This window comes from Bombus vosnesenskii, unplaced genomic scaffold (assembly GCF_011952255.1).
Source record: "Bombus vosnesenskii isolate JDL3184/JDL3185 unplaced genomic scaffold, Bvos_JDL3184-5_v1.1 scf7180000013263, whole genome shotgun sequence".
NCBI lineage: Eukaryota > Metazoa > Arthropoda > Insecta > Hymenoptera > Apidae > Bombus > Bombus vosnesenskii.
In genome coordinates, this window is record NW_022882923.1 from 701,937 (window position 1) to 721,551 (window position 19,615).

Genomic DNA, 19,615 nt, shown 5'->3' on the forward strand with positions numbered 1-19,615 from the left:
AATCGCTTAGTAATAAAAATAATATGATCAAAATAAAAATGCGGTGGTAGAGCAAATAGAAGTTGGCGTTAGGTTAGGAAAAGTGGAAAACAAAATAATTCGAGAGCTAAGTAAATTTATTTTATAATAATTTACAATACATTAATGGAATAAAAGTCAACTTGGAAGAAGTTTTAATTTGTAAATAATTGTAGGTATGTTCCATACAGTATTGTGGACATTACGAAGCATTTGAAATAACCGCAACTCTAACCCGCTTATTTTTATTAATGTTTAAGAGTATCGTGTCATTTTATGCAACTGCCGTGAAAGTCGAACAACTAGCAGGCTCGAACTTTTTCGACTGTTTCGGTGATAATTATTACCTCTCGTAAGTTCAAATGGGTCGGGACACCTGATCTATAGATCCAGATTATTAGACGCGTGCAGCTCGGCATTCAGGTCGAGCACCTGCCTCACCTGTTGCTGCAAAACATTATCTCTCCGGCAGCGTTCCGCGGCACTCAGCGCAGTCATCTCTCACCGATAAATGACAGAAACTATTTCGTACCGTTGCTCCTTCTCGACCTGTCGTCCACGGCTTTTTCTGCCGACATAATCCGCTGGAACGATGGTGTTATGTAGAATGTGTGACGTCACGTTAATTATATGTAAACGTGTATATGATTTCAATGTACTCGAATCTATTTTGCTGACGGATTTAATTTTTCAAGTCTTACGGGAGCAATATTTGCGTAAAAAAATACTTTGTGTTACTTTCTGCGTAATACAACCGGTTTAGCAAGCTATTTTTAAATCTTCGAAAGTATAGAAAGATTGCTCGATAGTTAGAGAATTATTATAACTTGAATTATTCGTGCATTTTATAATACAACGATTGTTAAAGAAAGATTATTATAACGAGTTTTTACTACAAAAAGAAAACTCATTTGTAACGTTGATTTTATTCAAGTAATTGTACATACCTTATTTCTTCGAAGTATTATACTATATTGGTTAGTATAATATTCTTTTTAAATTTGCGGGAACTGCTTTCTCATTTGATATAAGTATTATTCAATTTGCAACAAGAAATGACATAACGTTACGTTGTATCTGTTTTATATCTAAAATACACTTTTATTGCGATTGAACTGGCATCGATGTAATAAAAACTGAAATACGTTAGATTCGATAAAAAGTTGATCGAATACAACGAGTTTCTTATTCTTTGCATATCCGAACAAAATTTGCTGGTGTTAAAAAACTTATTTACTTAGTATTTCTGTAGTTATAGTTAGAGGATGCTCGGAGAAACGGAATGTTCTTGGCACTGTCGTTAGTTGTTGAAGTGTCCGCTGCTGGCTGCTGCGGCGCCAGTTGTCAGCAGCATTGTTTCTCGACATCGCAGCTATTCTTTACTCTCTTCAACAACTTTCAACAACACATCTTCGAATGTTTCTGCATTTTTCTCATTCTAATTTCAGAACTGTTCATAATGTTCCGCAATTTTGTATCTTCAGATTTAAATTTATGCACATTAATAATTCGTATTATCGATCGTTAAAAATAGGTCAATATTTCTTCCAGCACACAAATTTCTTAAATAAACAATCTAGTTATCCACGAAAACTTACCCAACATTAAAATGTCCATTATCGTTTATAAAATCCGAAACAACCAAATTAAAATAGCGATATTTTCGGGAAAGATAAATTCTCATTTTGATATAAAATTTTCGTATTAACTCGCACGCATACCGTGAAGTCAGAAAAAGCATCCTCTCTGGATTCGGACGTACATCGAATCAAGAATAAATGTCGTTCCAAGAATAGGAAACGATGGAAGAAAAAGTTCGATGGAAATCAACTTGACCTGGATGATCATGCATGTAACGATCGACTATAATGACGGTCGGGTTGGTGTAAGGGTGAGGAGAATGAATGAGTGGAGAGCGGTTTCGAAACTGAAAGCAAAAAATGCCGATAGCCACGGGTCAGGCTTCGCATAAAGACGAAATTGATTGATGATTAGGAGTTGATAATTAAAAGCGGTGGCCGCGACCGGATTTTGCCGACTTTCTTCGGTTAGTCGAATACTATCGATTGGACGAACCGATTCTAAAGTTGAGAAAAGGATTAGACCGTGGGTTATTGTGCCAGTTTGTTATCGTTCATTGTTCTTTATCTTTATACAAATATTTTTTAGTAACTGACATATTAGCACAGATGGGATTAATGGCGGACTATGCGTCGGTAGAATCGGATAGATTTAGAAGTTTGATAGTTTCACGATACGACGTAGAATTCTGATAATTTTCCTCTGCAAGATATAACTTTGAATTTCTAAGTAAATTTTGTAGAGAATTAGAGAAGTAGATTTTGAATAGACTGGCAAATTTAATTTTCGTATTAACCAGGTATTGTTCAAAGAAGTAATGCTCGAAAGTTTGAACTGTCATATTTCATTTAGATTTTCGCACACGATATTTATTCTCAATGTGTTTAAAACAGTAATAAAAAAAAGCAATCAATTGCATTAAAACATGGTAATAAAAGTACGTTTCACTTAATCTCTCTTTTATTCCTTTCTTGATTCACTTTACAAAAACACTTTATAAAACATTGCTTACATGGAAAACGTTCAGAAAGTTTAGATTGAATACTTTAAACAAAGATTTATGAAAGCAGTGTCTATCAAATCCCTACAATTAGCCTTTTCCTCTTCGAATTCTCGATTACTGCTTCGTGAATGATGAGGGCGTATCGTGTATGCGTAGTAACGGTTTTTGGTATCCCTTTTAATGGCCAAGAATTAGAGGATATGTGGGACCAATGGTTCGCGGACCATACGGTTATTAGAAATGCGAAGGGTCCAGAGAGTCAAAGTCTCTAATGGAAATATAATTGTCGTCGACGTTCGAGAGGCTCATCAGACATTGCCGCATCGAAGCAGATTCACGAAGATCATCGACAAAAAAGTACCAAGGGTGTCTCGAGTTGCATATTACAAAATAGCTCAAAGAACTTGAACGTCAAAGTCATTTAATCTAACTTCGTTTAGTCACTTCTTTCGTCTTTCTACCTTTTCCTATTACCAAGCAACAAAAAACCATCGAACCAACCTATAAAATTAAAAATGATGTGTTTATTTAATTATCGTTTATTCGATATTTATAATCTTTTTGCTGCGTTAGGGGTCGCAAATGTTCATCGAATAAATGGTCTTATTCCCTTAATAAATATCGCTCGTTGGGCAAGCATCGTGACAGTGTCGTTTTCTCGTGGTTGCCAGGCCGTTGCTAAACAAATTCGTTCTGCCCGAAAGACCGTATAAATTATTACGAAAAATTAAATTTATAATCGAGCAACTGACCTTCTATGCAGGACGGCGCTCGTCGGTGCCGTCATTACGAGGCTGGTATCGTATCTTAATACGGGTTGGTTCATCGACCAGTTACCCTTATCGTGACGAACGATCGAGCTTTAATTGGCCGATTCGTCATCCCACGACGAATTTGATTATCAACGTCGACCGAGAAACTTATCGTGGCTGGCTTCTGCACGCGAATGACTCACACTTTAACACATATTGCCCCCCCCCCCAAAGTTTGTAGGAGATGTTGTATATCGAATGGTCAAATTAAGATTTTTTTTTTAATTTCCACATGTTATATATATATTGTGTTTATATATTAATAAGACACGAGACAATTATTTCTTCCTACTATATTGTAATATTGAGAGTTATATCTATATGTTTGGTTTTTAAATTATATCAATCATAGCAACATGTATAGTCTAGCGGATTTTAATTTGGTGCATTATTTCTCTAGATCAATTACTTCATCTATCGTTTTGCTATTTTAGTTAGAAAATTTCCTCTCTTAATATCCATAGCTTGTGTCTCAAATTCGCAATATATATTCCATTTCTTATGCATAGTGCCTCAATTTGGGACAATTAATTTTCTAACTTTGCAACATCCAATTATATTGTTATCGCATAAGTGTTTCATAAACATGTTCTCGATATTTCCCTTTACCTCTTTATACGCAGAACATATTACAATTCACCAAGTCTGAGCTAATTAGCACATAAAACGGCCGCACGAAATTCGTGTTTAATTAATATGCGAAGATTTAATTGCAAATGCGAAGAAATTAAGCAAAAAATATGCAAATGCATAGAATGTGGAAATTCAGATACGTATAATGATAACATAAATCTCGAAGCTGCGCGTAAGGCTAATGTTTGGCATCGACATACTGAGAGGGAGCCGATCGTCGCGGCTAATGCCGATTTGATGAAATTATAATACCACGGGACCGTTGGACTGTCAAATGATCGGTCATTAGGTGCGCAGCTTTCAATTTCGGCACGCTCGACTGATGTCAATATAATAGTGCAATTCTTCGAATAGTGAACTTTAGAAGTCAATGAAAATTACACGTGACCACGTGTAAAAGTTCAATTTGCGTGTTATAGCTTGCTTTAACGACTATCGTTATTTGTTATGGAGATTTCGAAATGCCCATAAGTTAATGTTTGCTGCTCTCGAATGCGGTTATCAAATTTCAAACTATAAACTCCAGTTCGTTCGATTCTTCTGGTCTTCGCTCTGCTGTACTATGCAAATTAAATAGGCATTATTGCCGCACGTTAAAGTTCTAAAAGTTATGATGTACGGAGTGTCCTAGAAAATTGTTACAAATTTGATGCATTCCATTCAGAAGATTCAGTGATACATTAAACTGTCTGTTAATGTGTGAATATTCACCGACATATCGTTCAATGTATGTTTAATCCGCAGCAAGTGTTTAGTCTGCTATGGATTTATAGCCATAAAAGAATTAAGGAGTTGCAAGAAAACAAAGGCGCTTTGTACGTTGAGCAAAATTGTATAACGTTTGTCAGTTTTATGATTCAATATGTTGCGATGCGATTTTTTAATAATAAAGTACATTTCTTGTAACTCTCCGACAGTACAATGTATCTATAGCAACAAAGTAATACGCGTATCTCTTCTGCTAACTCATATCGATTATTTATATTTCACGAATGACATTTAGTCTCAAAAATACTTTCTTCGTTATCAAACAACGCTTTCTACATATTTTAATTATTACCAGATTTTTTCACAATTTCCACTGAAACATATTTCCTCTATCGACTGTATCTGCTACAAGTAGATTGCATCAATTTGTCATCAAAGTTACAGAGGCGCCCCGTATAATAGCCACTAGCCAAACGCGATAAACAAAGCAACTACCAATCAACGGATAAAACCGAACGACACGGTGGCACGATTAAAATGGATCGTAACGAATTTGTATCCAGGGCCGATAATTGGTCGGGACGTGTTTGTACGATAGTAAAAACCAGCAATCGACGACAATGGTCGTTTTAATTAGCACAGTCTGCATAGCAACTAGATCTTCATTGTCGGCTCTTTTCATTGCGATCCACGCTTGTGAGCGTACAGTTCATAAACCGGCGATTTATCGCCGTGAAATTCGCGCGCCGCGTAAAACAATTCCGCATATAAATATCGAATATTTAAAGGCAGATAAGAGTGGCAATCCCGGCGGGCAATTAACGCTCGTGCAGACGCGACGCACGTGCGCGAGACCGTGCATTTTCGAACGAATCGACCTGCATTCGAATCACGAGCAAAGTTACTGCATTTAAGGGAGCATTAATCTGTTTTCGGGAAACCGCGCGTAAATTTCGCCAGCCTGCTTTTCCCCCCTCTCCTCGGTCTAGCAATGAACGTCGTGGAGAGTTAGCTACGTGCCCGCGCCATACGTTCTTCCCTCCTCTTTTTTCCCTTGGTTTTATATTTTTTCCTTCGTTTTTTTTTTTTTTTTTTGCAAGCTGTATCAGTTGATATGCAAATGGTCGCGAGTCCATGGCCAAAGGCAGATAAAATATTTTATTCGCGGAACGAATGGCGGGCAAAGACCGGGGGAAAAAGTGCGACTCTCTTGTTAATCAATTTTTGATGGACTGGGACCCGCTGCAGCCGCATAAACATTCGTTAACGCTCGCAACCGTTATTGTTTGCCAGCGTTGATGGACCGCTGCGACGTTCGTCGTTTGAGAACCACCATTTTTTTTTCCACCTGGCTCTGCTTCCTATTTTCGAAATATTCGGAGAGCAGGCAGCTCGCTGAGAAGTGGATCGTTTCTATTAATTTTATATTAGATCGCTTCTATAAATTTTTACTGCGTACTTTGAATACACAATTTTTGATAATCTGAATCAAATATTAGTAGGTATATACAGTAACACATAAAAAGGGAGTTTAAACTTTTGCATAATACTATACGTAGTATCATCTAGTATGAGAGAATCGTAGCTCGCGATACTTGCGAGTAACGAACTTTCAGTTATCGTTACTTACTGTAAACAATCGCTGCGTTCCCCTGCGCAGTCGTAAAGCGTTGCATTTCGAGGCGATAATTTTTTATTCGAGTTTTACTCGAACAACGATGATCGAGCCGCGTTAAAGACACAGCTCGCCTGTAAAATCTGAAGCAGGCCGCGCCCTATATTTTTTTATTAGGCCACCCCCACCGGCCAAGGAGATCCGTAATAAAGTTACGAAGTTATTTCCAGTTGATTATCGTAAAAATTTCAGAGCACTCGACGATATGCTCTTCTAGGACGATCAGTTAAAAAACGCCATTTTGATAGCGTTCCTATGGTAGATAATAAGTGGATAAATTTCATGGATCTTCAGCCAACGCTTATGATTACAGATCTTTATGCAAATTCGTGTTTTTTTTAGAAGTAAATAACGAAAATGGATGCAAGTAGTGACTTGTTTTGTTCGTTAAATATTATGGAGTGTATTTTGCTTTGAATATTTTATATGTTTTTCATACATTCTAAATTTCTGATAAATTCATAATTGTCGCGTTTTGATAGCGAAGAATTTGGAAAATTGTTTTAACTGTCTTAAATATATACAAAGAAATTAAGCAGCGTGATATCGTGTAGAATTCTATTGAACATATCGAAATACCGATGAATGTTTACGAATTAGGTATTTATAATTAAATAGTCCGTCTGTCGTTTATTGAATGTAACGAACAGGTGCTGGTGTCAGGTGGAAATTATTTCCGAGCGAAATCTTGCTGGCTGCGTATTGAAATTCGAAAATCGAACTGCTGGGTAAACCGCAGGTGTCCGTTCAAATTACACTTTTAATCGCTGTGCTGGAATTCGTAGAAACTTTTCATGGATTCAATAAGAACTAGATATACGTAGAGATATACTTATTATGGATGTCCACTCGCCCAAAATCTCAGAAACTTAAAATCTCGTTTACGTTATTCAAATAATAGGAAATTTTCACAGTCGAATGGAAGTTGGAAAATCGAAAATCCACAGAATTAAACAAAATACCAAAACCGTACAATCTTTTTACAATTATTTAAAAGACAAGAAGAATTTACAAGAATGTCAATTTCCATTATGCGAACAATAGAAACCTTCGTGTTCAAATGGAAACTGAAAAATCAGAATCTCCAAGAACTAACTAAATGAAAAATTCCAAAAGCCCATTGTCTGCTATCCATTACTCGAACAATAAGAAATCATATCATTCAAGTGTGAAGTAAAAGATCAAAACTTCCTTCCAAAAAAGGAAAAAACCAGAAACCTAAAATTTCTTCTCCATTATCCGAAAGATAGGGAACTGCGAGTTCAAGTAGAAGCAGAAGGAATCGGAACTACCGAGAAACTAGAGAAAAAAATACCCTTAAATCCAAACATTTCTTTTCCATAATTCGATAGAAAACCTCGCCAGAGTCGAAGTGTAAGTCTCGGAATCGGAACTTCTTCTTCTCGGCACCGTTGAAAAGAAGAGAGCCAAAGGACCAAGGGGATCGTTGATTGCAAAATAATTGAACGGTCTGTGCGATCGGTCGGTCTCGAATCTATCGGTCTGATTGGCTGGAACCTGGGCCGGGCGCAGGGGGGCGCGGGTCTGGTAATGCGTTTTTAAAGACCAGTCCTTCGTGTGTGGACTTGAGAGGGCGGGAGCAACGCGAGAAGCATCGATGCGGCCGGGTTTCATCGTTGATGGATCACCGGCACCGATCGGGCACCTCCAAACTAATCAATAATCATGCTCCTTCGACCGGCAGCTATTACCTAGCCCGCAGCGGCGGGATCATCATTTCTCTTGGTCCCCCTCGGTTTCTTCGTCTGCGAGCGCGGAGCCGCGCGCGGAGTAATGACAAGTTATCATTATAAACGTATTACGCCGGGGCCTCGGTCGCTTCACCTGGTTCTCCTTCTCGAGATCTTTTCCCTGAACCAAGATAACGACGCTTCCGCGCAGATACCTATCTACCGGTTTCTACGGCCGCAGCTGATCGGTTGCTCAATCGGCCACGCTCGAGGGAGTACGGTGAGTTCGTCGAGAGACGATTTCACCTGTTGCGGGTTATCGAGTGTGATCGATATTATCGCCGACCGTAACGGTCTCGCTCGCGACGGGAATCCGCTGATCACGGGAACGCCCGAGTTTCCATCGATATTCATCATTAGGAACAGCTGGTCACGCGTGTTACGTTCCATCGACGCAAGCTTTAGCCTCTTACGTTCCTTTTATCGTCGTCTTTCAATCGGATTTTTCTATGAGTAGAAAGTTCTTTAGGCTTGAGAAACGCCAAGCAAGAATCTTTTTCAATACGCGAGGTTTTTCACTTCAATTTTATATCGAAACGTTAACAATTCTTTATTTTTTGGAAAATCACGAGAGCCTTTGTTTTCTTTAAGATAGATAATATATGTATTCTTGACGAATCTTGAAATTTTGGTGGTTATTTCTGAGTGTAAGATATTGTTGTTTTAAAACTCTGTTTCATTTGCGATTACGAAGGAGAGATGTTCGTAGGGTTTTCAAAGAAGGTGAACTTGATTCTTGGAACGAATTTGCGAACCACTGCTAATACACTGGGAGTCCCCAGAGGCGAGATGTAATATCGACTGCAAGCTAAAGCGCAGAGCGACTACATATTGCACTAAAGTGCACGCTAAACACGTGCTGCGCCTATGGTGTGTACCTGTGATAATTTGCAAGCAAAGCTAAGCATCACCAAAGACCGCCCCTGCTTGGGGATCGACCGCGAACTTTTTCGCGGGACGACAGTATGACTGAGCACGTACTTGTGTCGACTCGAAAGAAAATGTTCTACTATTTATTAGCCGGTTGCTCCGCCAACGTCTTATTCATTTTCAACTAGCATTTTCAGCCAACATTTTCAACAACCATCGCGATACTATCTGATTTTTCGAGTTACAGCGACGAACCTACTCTTACCTATGGAACATTCGTGTGTTTTCAAATTTGTTAAATTAGTAAGTTACTAGAAACTATTCAGCGATTCTTGAATTCTTGTGATGGTCATCGTTACATGTGTAAGGTTTTGAAGTAGAATTATTATTTTCATCAATTATCGATAAAGTTTATGAAGAATTTTACGTATTTTTAAATGCAAAAATGTTTCTATGGAATCTCATATCCACTGAAAAATAGATCGATAAATTATAGATAAATATTAAATATGAAATAATTTGCAAATGGAAGAATTAAGATAAGTTTCTAAAAAGGCCATAAAAACACAATACTTTACACAATGGTTTACTTTGCAATATAACTAGCACTATATAATTATATAATTACTATACAGTAATTACAACTATACATTATTATTATATTATGTAATTATATTACATATATATTACATATATATTATTATATATTATGTAATTACATTACAACTATATAATTGTTAGCTGCATTTTGTAAACTTAATGTAATATTTATCTTGAATCTACTAATTATCCAGTGACTTATGAAACGAAAACAAACGTTAAATAATTTCTATTTCGTCACAATGAATTATCAAGCGATTTCAAAGCGGTCTTGATTTAACCCATATTAGAGTAGCCACAAGCACGCCGAAAAGCCATAACATCTATGCGCGGTGGAAGATATTATTCTGCAAATTTAACCGGTCAGTGATCAATCAAATTTCAGCATTAATAAGCGGCGGTCGTTTTCATTTTCCGGATGAGTAATTCTCCAAAGAATATCGTAGATAGCAAACAACATGGCGATCCAATAATACGATAATGCCGGTTGATAATCCCGTTGAAAAATTAATCGGGCACACGTTTAATCCTCTCGTTGTTCAACTCGATCGTTCAATTCTAATTACCTTGGAAAATCGGCTCTCGTCGCGAGACCTATCGGGAAAGCGGATCCAATTAAGTCGGAAACAAACATCGCCCATCCTCGATGGAAATGCACCGTGCGTCCCAATGAACCAGAGACTTTCCAAGATACGTGGTAAGCATTTTTATACTACCCACTATCGAGCATAAGTATTTGAACATGACACTTCTGCACGATAATTGACCGATTAATAATATTAGTAAACTGACAAATTAAAAGTTGTAGATTTTATATAGATTTTTCTTTAGTCAAATAACGGTTCAAGTAAATGATCAGGTAATTTGTAATTTGTTAAATTTACTCTTACTATATTATTTGTTTTGTTATCAAACGTGTCACTGTTGCGCAAAGGTATTTACATAATATCAGCAATTAGTAACATGATTTGTAAAATTTGCAAAATGTCGCCAATAATATTAATTAACATTTTTGTTATATTATGAAAGTTATTGTTAAAATACGTTTCTCTATCGTTAATTTCTTGCCTCTTACCATAATTGCAAGATTTTTTCATAATCGAATTTCACAACTTATATGACGAATTACTTAACACGACTCGAACGTGTTAGTGACTCAAATAACGCTACATCACCCTATCTTACGTATTTGCAATAATGTGGAAGTCTGAAAATACTTATGGACGGTAGTGTACGTAGAGACGAGAGGTCGCGTGATTTTCATCGCTGCAGCGCGACAAGTGGAATTTAATTTAGCCCGGTGGCGGTGCTCGAATGATACATCGATACCCTTTGGCGCGGCTTGGATGCAAATCCGGTTCGGGAAACCATAACCACGAACGGAAGGGGGCAAACACAACGAGGGAAAAGCGTGCAGAGGCACTCTTTAGTGGCGTAACGGGGATGGTGAAACGAGGAAGGGAAATAGCTCGACATTCGATAGCTTATAAAGAGCCGAAGCGAGAAGCTATGACAAGGTGAAAATGCAGTAATAAAACCAGCGGACGGGCTTCCTCTGCTTCCTTCGTTATCAGTTCTCACTCATCCCCTTTCCAGCCGGGGCGTTGCAATATCGATGAAAGCTTGGATGTATTGTAAGCTCGTCCGCGAACAGAACCCGCCGCCGCAGATTCACAGGGAGTTGTCAGGGTATGGGAAAGCCATCAATTTCAATGGGCTTTGAAAACCGAACTACTTGTTGCATGCCCACCCCTCCCCCTGTTTTCCCTCCCTCTTACTTCTCCCTTTCCGGAACCGTTCGCTCACCCTCCTCTCGATACGCGAGCCGATAGCTTCCCCCGGGAACGATGCCTGTGAACCGTCCCGAACGCGTTTCCTTCCTCCGATCCCGGGACCCAACCCTCCTCTTTTCACGCTGAATCGTCCAACCGATATTCCTCACTTCGACGTTATCGCGCGCATATTACGGTCCGCGAAAAATGAACGTCAATTTGCGAAGGTACTTGACAAGCACCTGTGATTTTCTTTACAATCTTGATAGCATTTGAAGTGAAATTACAACGGTGTCAATACGAATTTTTATTTGAGCAACGCGTATTACTTAAATGTATAGCTTTCGTAGAAAAATCCCTCGATCATATTCGTCTCAAGTAGTCATCATATAAAATATACATATAGTTTGTTTGAGAATTATAATGGTGTAAATCAGATCATGGCTAATCTTCATAAAACAGAGCGTTGTCTGTTTATTATTACAAAATCTCATTACGTTTTTTCAAGTCATGAGGATGTATCCCGACAGAGAATAAAATTATAACTTAATTAGTTATGAAACTAATGCACGGTGGAATTAAAAGGACGACGTTTCTAAGACTTGAGGAACACACATAAATTTTATATTAAAATTCTCAAAATCTCCAACTGCTACAATTTTTAGCTCGCCATATGCTAATAGCGAAATATCTATATGGTAACTTAATTTTGTATATTCCCAATTTTCTGACATAGTGATATCTATATATTCGAACTTGCCAGTTTATTATATTTCGGATCACTTATTATCGGGCCATCCTAGGCACCTAGCAGCTGACGATGAACTCATCAAGGACGTAGAACAATAAACTGTAAAACCCATAAAAAATGATGTCGAAATTTGAATATCTTGGCTCGTGCAAATACGAAGCAATCACGAAGCAATCACGGACCAATTAAACACACCTCTGTCTATTGGAACGAATCTGCAGTGCAAATGATATTATAGTCCGCGTGGAGGAACACGTGTACACACGCATAAGGCCCGGTTCGATACAGTTACCACGTAATTATAAGAAGCCACGTAGATCAGACTAGACAATGGATGATCAGAATATTCCCACGTTAGCATTAACAGCGCTTTTAATTCGCCCAACTAATAGCACTGTTGATTATTCTGCTATCCTAGGCCAATTAACGACGTTCCGCGGTAGAACATCAAATCTACTCGGTCAGTGATTAAAAACAAAGGCAAAATCGCGACGCTGTTCATCGACATCCTGCAACCTGTCATCCCCCTCGTTACGTTTGCCTCGCGATGTATATCAGCATGGAATAAGGAAGATACCGTAACTTGTTCCAGTGAAACCTATTCCTGGATCGAGCGAACCAATTCTTCCAGACAATAGCGCATGAATAATGCGGACGCCTTTGCACGACCGCGACATCATGCGGTTCTTGTAGAAAAATGTCCTATTAATATTGCATCGATCGGTATTATCTGCTTTAATATCGGAATATTTATGGCAGAATTATTACATTAATTTCAAGATTAGCCAGCGTAGTCGAAATGAAGTTGCTAATGGTAACTGATACTATGAGTTACGTAGAGTTACAGATAGCTGGAATTTGGAACATATTTGGAGAAAACGGTGACATACTTGCAAGTTTAAGGAATTACGCATTGTGTAGAATATATCGAATTATTTTACAGTGTCAGTTACGACAGACAAATCTTGGGGAATCAATTTTACAACAATCAAATGTAACAAATAAGGTATAACATAACATCATTTCCTCGAAACGAAAATTCCAAAATGCGAAGGAGGGGCGAAAGTGAGTCGTCGAGTTCATCGTCTCGAGACAGAAATCATTTTATCGCCGCAAAATTCAACTTTTACCCAAAAACATTCCAGAGTTCATTTCTTCCTGAAACAACCTCCGTTAGAAAAGATACAATGACTTCTAATACCTGTATCAAACAAAAGGATCTTGTATATTATTCCAGAAAGTTACAACCTATTAAGTAAACCTATTAAATGAAAGTTAGAACTTATGGAAAAATTGATCATTTCAGCGTAAATAGGGCAAGGTGCCTCGATCACATGCGATCGTGGTTTTGCTGGTTTTTGCTATGGACCAGACTGGGGGACATTCGATCGATGAGCCCGATTCGCGTATAGACTCGGTGAGGTTGGGGTGAGTCTTGGTGGGAAGAGGTTGTGCAGACTGTGGGGAAGCTTGTGCACAGTTCACCCCCGACTGATATCGAGGTGGTTACGCGAAGCTTCCACGTTAATCACATATCCACACACACGAGTACCCGCTGTTTGTTTACCCACTGACGGCTCTAATGAATAGCAAAATCGAGCCGCTACGTTACGCATCCTTTCTCCCTTCTGCAGCGATGGTGTGTTGTCTGTGTGTCCCCGTGCTTTCGTGTCGCCATTGATAACCTCCAGGCGAGAATTACGCGCACCGGTGCAACTATATTGGCCGCAAAGATGAACGGTCCCCGCTCGAAATCGCGAGATATTCCGCCGTTACTGATTTATTACCGGATATTCGATTCTGTGCGTCAGTTTCCCGATCGGTCACGTTTAAATCCCGTGACTCGGCAGTGAAGAATCGTTACTTCATATTGTCACGGTGTTTCTGAATTTATAGAAAGGGTTAGCGACGATGGTACACTGGAAGTCCGTTTATTCGAGCTCCGTTTATTGGACAATTTAATTAACGCACGACTAATTGAACGTTTGCCGATTGAAACCACTTGAACTGAACCTGCAGTCTTATTATGTAACGAGAAGAATTAGTGAAATCTTATTATTTATATATGAGTTTGAATTATATAAGTTGCTGATCCTCCGACAGGTTCAGATAAATACAGTTCTACGGTATTTGATGACTTGTTTAATACTTACGAGAAGAAATGGTAGAAAATATCTTTATGCTTTGTTACACTACTTACAAATATAAAATATATTATTAAACAAGTAAATAAGAATGTTATTAAAAATTATAAGAAGGAAACCTATCAAGCGAATAAGTAAACCAGTAAATCCGTGCGAAGCGAAGCGGACATAGCAGAAATCAGTATAAATCCGTTCCGATCGGAGGAAGCCAAAGCGAAGAGGGAGCCTCGATCGTTGGGAACACGGATCCCTGCAAGAATTTTCGCCAATCTTCCACTCAATATCCGGACTTTTATATCTACAAGGTATTGAGGAACGAGCCGGGTTCGGAAGAGAGGAAAAGCTGCCCTCCTTTTCGGATATTCTTTCAATATCGAGGGGAATCTTTAAGTGGCCTCGCTAGCAACAGGTTGTAAATCCGTTTTTTAAGGGATTCGCTGGCACCGTTCGGTTTGAGGTCGCGAGGGTGAAGGAAATTCCTTCGGGAGAATTCCTCTTTCCTTCCTTTCTAAGTCGCAAACAGCTTCTCTCTTCTCGTCTAGACACGAGCCAGTCGACCATCGCACGTTTTCCAATCACGCAATTTCCATCCCCTTTGACTGGGTTGGGAAAACCGGATTTCCTGATACTGGGAACCACTTGTGCAGAATGTATAGGAAGGATTGCCCCTCGAGCAGGATGTTCTTTTGTAACCTGACAACTTTGTTTAAACGAGAAACCCCTTGTAACAAACTGGAACGCGCACTAGGGAGTTTGATGTTTACGGGATCGTAAATTTTTTTAACGAACTCTCTTGCTACGTTGAGAATGCATCGCATTATACCTCGTGATTATCGCGAGGAGTGTAAATCGCGTTTCGGTTGTATGCGTTTAGTAGGTTTCAAAACGCAACGTGTGCGAAAAAATGCATTGTGAATATTCTTGTAAGTACTTTGTATATCAATGAGATGTTAATGTAGCGGCAAGTTAGTCTAAACCTGCTCTAAAAGAGGAGTCCGTAGGAAAAATGTTAAATTGAATAAATTCCACTTGGCTTTTCATTCCTTTTTTATTAAAATTTACGTTTATGAATTTATATGATAATTAAATAATCCTTAAGAAAATGTGTTGCTTTCACAGTCTGGTTTGTCTCAATAATGAAAATAATATTTAAAGAATAATATTTAGGTGACAACAAATTGCTTTAAATTCCATTTCTCCAATTGTTTTCGTAAAAATATCAACTTACACGTACTAGTATATTACACGAGATATCGTTGGAACAAAACTTTCTATAAAATATATGCTTTCTGCAGGTCGAAGATCGACACAATCGAGAAATAACCTGCCTGCAACAATTGCAGGTAGATCGGAAACGCGTTGCTCGACAATTCCCTTGGACAATAAGCATGAAATAACATTTAACTAGCCGTGGTGGCTTGACCGACAAATTACGCGGAATAATCGAGGAAAAGAGACTAAATCATCGGTATAGTGGAGGGGACATTGAAGAGTCCAGTCAAAGAGAAAGAGAAAGAGCCTTTTGTGAGACCGGATGCTTGGCAATCATTTATTTTATATTAATCATAGCCGGGGCAGGAAGAAGGGCGGACGAGTTTTACGCGGCACTAGACACAATCCGAAAAAGCAATAGCTCGGTCAGGCAGCGGATGAAAGAATCTGAGCCGTGCTCGTTCGGTTTTCGAGCGTTGTCTACGAGAAAAGAGTCGGTGCATGTCATTAGCTATGATGGGGCACCCGGATGCCCTCCAAGGAGGAAGCCGCTTTCATGGAAGACGTGTACGTGGATTGACAGATTCCTGTGCGCCATTGTTGTCGCAGTCATGCCCGTTGCCCTCTTGGAATCGCTCCTCACGCGTGTTCCGTCTTTTGTACAACGATTTACTTTGTCGTTGAGATGTTGGCATTTTTCTATTTAATATGATTCTTGAAATAGTGATGCAGACATGGTAACGTGTATGTGTGTATAAATTAATAAATTCAAAAGAAAGATTTTTTTATTGTTTAAATATTAGATATAATTAGTAGATACTTCAGTTGAAATATTTTGTACATTTCTGTATAATATTTATCGTTCTATACATTTTTGCACGTTTCAATTTCACGTAAATGCATAAACGTCTGCAGTTTAATAATTAATTGAAGGATCGATGAATATTTGTATTTTAGCTCTTAACTGAAGTACAACGATAAAATGGCATGTGGTCTTATTGAAATTCTATTAAAAGAACCTGATCGTGAAGTAATATTATGCAGGAGTTACGTTAATAATACATGGAATGAGGAAGAAGCAATGTGGCTGAATAGTACGTCTCATTCTACTTAGAAACTACTATTCGTCCATGAAAGAATTTAGTTTGAAAGAAACGAGAATATTTTGTTTCACTGGGAATTAGAATAACAATTTTAGTGGCATGGATATTGCTATGATTAACTTTCTTGTAAACGTATCTTTTTTTCTTTCTTTTTCTTCTGTAGAAGTAATACATTTTCTATGATTTGTCTTATAATTCGTTGCCTTAAACAATTCTTCTTAACTCATATACATATAATTTTCTACCATATAGTATCAAATTGAGCTAAAATAAAGCATTCTATTCCATAGCAGTCCAATCTTGTCATAATTAGTTTAATAAAATCAGCATAGGTATATCAAGAATATCTTAATTAACAGAAGTATTCGAATCGGATTTCCACGAAGGGAAACTATGATGGCATCGATTCCGAGACCTCGTTAAGGTTCCCAACATTGTGAAAGTGAAGGAGGAGTGGTTTTCTCGGAGGTGTCTGCAAGATTTCAAGGGCGGAGTTTCTGCCGCGATCGCAGCTTCTCCCGCAAAACCGGTCGTTATCCGTCGGTTATTGATTGGCCCTCGTTAGTGCCAGTTATTTGTTTTGCAGAGTGTGAGAACCGGAACTACTAATCACTTGTCTTTAATCCTTACCCGTGCAGACATCACTTTGCTGGACCTTCTAATTTTCCACCCGTTCGATGCAATTCGCGTTTTAAGTTTCTCTCCTCTCGCTGCCAGCAACACTCTACTACAACTTGAAGGTTGTTTTAAACGAATCTTTTGTACGTCGTTTAACCGAGTTTCACGAAACACCCCTTTCATCAAGTGTCATTTTATAAAACCACTTGTGCTCAACCAGTTGAACTGTGCTCGATAAACTATGTAATTTGTGGCGTATAACGTTAAATGTGTGATGTATAATGTGAAAAAGTAAGTTCGTTTAGTAATTCTCTTTGCCTATGGAAGTAACAAAAATATTTGTATTAATGTAAACTCGAAAGGTTTTGAATATCTAAGATAGGAGAAAATATTTTTTGCGTTAAAATTATCGTTACGGAGACAAGATTAATAGAACAACATAAACACGCTTCTTTTTAATGAAACTCCTAAAAATGATTAGAGAACAAACGAAACCAATACTACAATCAACTTATTGGAATATACGCTAAACTAATCATCAACTCTTTCCTACGCTTCTCGGAAATCGAATTGGTCCAACTGTAAATTTCTCAACTTCATTGCGTACAATGAATATCCAAATTTCAGGAAGCAAACGATTTACTTCTATAATTTAATTTATCAGAAGGAAATGACAGAAATAAATGAATTCCAAGGTAGAATTAAAAAGTATTGTTTGTAACGTTAGTTTTTTCTATGCATAATCTACGAAGTTCATCGTTGTGGCTTTTGAACGTTTCATATAGAAAATTGCATCTGATAAATATCTGTGGCAATCGAAGGATTAATGAACGAAAGACACGCGATGTACCACGTATAGCGTCATGGATTTTCCAGCGTTTTGGAGCGGGAACACGGACAGTTTTTCTCACACTTTTCCACATGGGCCCCGGTACTTTGCGTGGCTTCTTCAGAAAATTACTTCTGCCCGTGGCTTTAATGCGCGACCAGTCAGGACACCAGGGTGGACAGGATATGACCTCCCTGTAGAGCGTCCCTTCGCGGGATCTGGCATGTATGCCGAAATGAGCCCACTTTGACTGTTCAACCACTATTGCGAGCCAAGCCGACGCCGCTCATCTCGGAAATTACTTCCGCTCGGACATTGTTGTTGCCATCTGCGTTTGCAGTGTATGCAAAGGACTCGATTTGGCAAGGAAGGCTCAAGGAAACCGCTATCTTTACCTTCCGATGTTTGTCGTCCGTCTTTGCTCTTCGAAGTTTCGTTGTACGTTTCTTGGCGACTTTCATAGACATCGATTCGTATGTAGGTGTATTATAGCTTTGGAAGATTCATATTTTGGAACAAGTCGAATGAATCTAACGACAATTATAGGAATCGAATTGCTACTGAGCATTAAGTTATATCAAAGACGTAATCGAAACAACATTCCCTGTACTCGTACGTTTTTATTGAAATTTAATCTGAATATAATCATGACCATAGCCAATGGCAGTCGTTTGTTATATTTGTTATGTTCCGTTCCTTGCGTGCAATAGTTTAGGAACAATGGAAATTGTCGAGAAAGTTTACAAATAAATTGTTTCAATATCCTTTTCATTCGCTAGAATCTGTTATCTTCTCTACTCTTACGTAATTTACCATTCTAACTCATCGACCATGAAGGATAAGTATAAAGAAGTATAAAATTAAGTACAAACAGAATTGTAAATCGCGATGCCAATTATCAAATTTAACACTGGCTATCGAAATTACTCGAAACAGGCTGTCTGAAATCCCTGTATTTCGATGGAAGGTGTGCACAAGCAACAAGAACCGGTGGACATGATTCGGCAAGAAATTTCTCGGCCGTGGTTATGTCAAGAGGGACGATGACTGGTCGCTTTCTGATGCACGTGACTGCAGGACAATGAATCTTTTCTCGCCTCGACGACGTACCAATCACTGCCCTGTCACAATACGATCGACCGTGATCATTCATGAATGAGGCGAGAGTGACGACGCGCGGCTACTGTGCGCTTGAGAAGGGATCCTCTCTATTCACAGCTTTAAAACGTAGTCACGATCTCGCGCGTGATCGTGATTTCGTGTTCTGGATTTGTTGCGTGGATCATCGTGAATCCTCGCCTACCGACGATGACAAATCAACCGACTCGATTATTTGTTGACTGGAACAAGGGTGCAACGAAATCTATTAGGTCGTCGCGTGAGTTGTTTGAGTCGCTTTTTATAATTAGCTTCTAATCTTTATATGTACAAATAGAACTCACAGAGAATTTTTTCAGACTCACAGATTGCTGGTTACTTAAAAGGATCACGTGTAAATGAATAATTTACGAGAAATAAATTAATATATAATAAAA

At 38.5% G+C, this 19,615-nt stretch overlaps 1 long non-coding RNA gene across 3 annotated transcripts in view; it reads left to right on the forward strand.

The window, feature by feature from the left end:
* LOC117232142 overlaps positions 1-19,615 on the forward strand; it is a 175,116-nt gene that overhangs the window by 103,581 nt on the left and 51,920 nt on the right. The gene's annotated exons all lie outside the window — the stretch shown is intronic.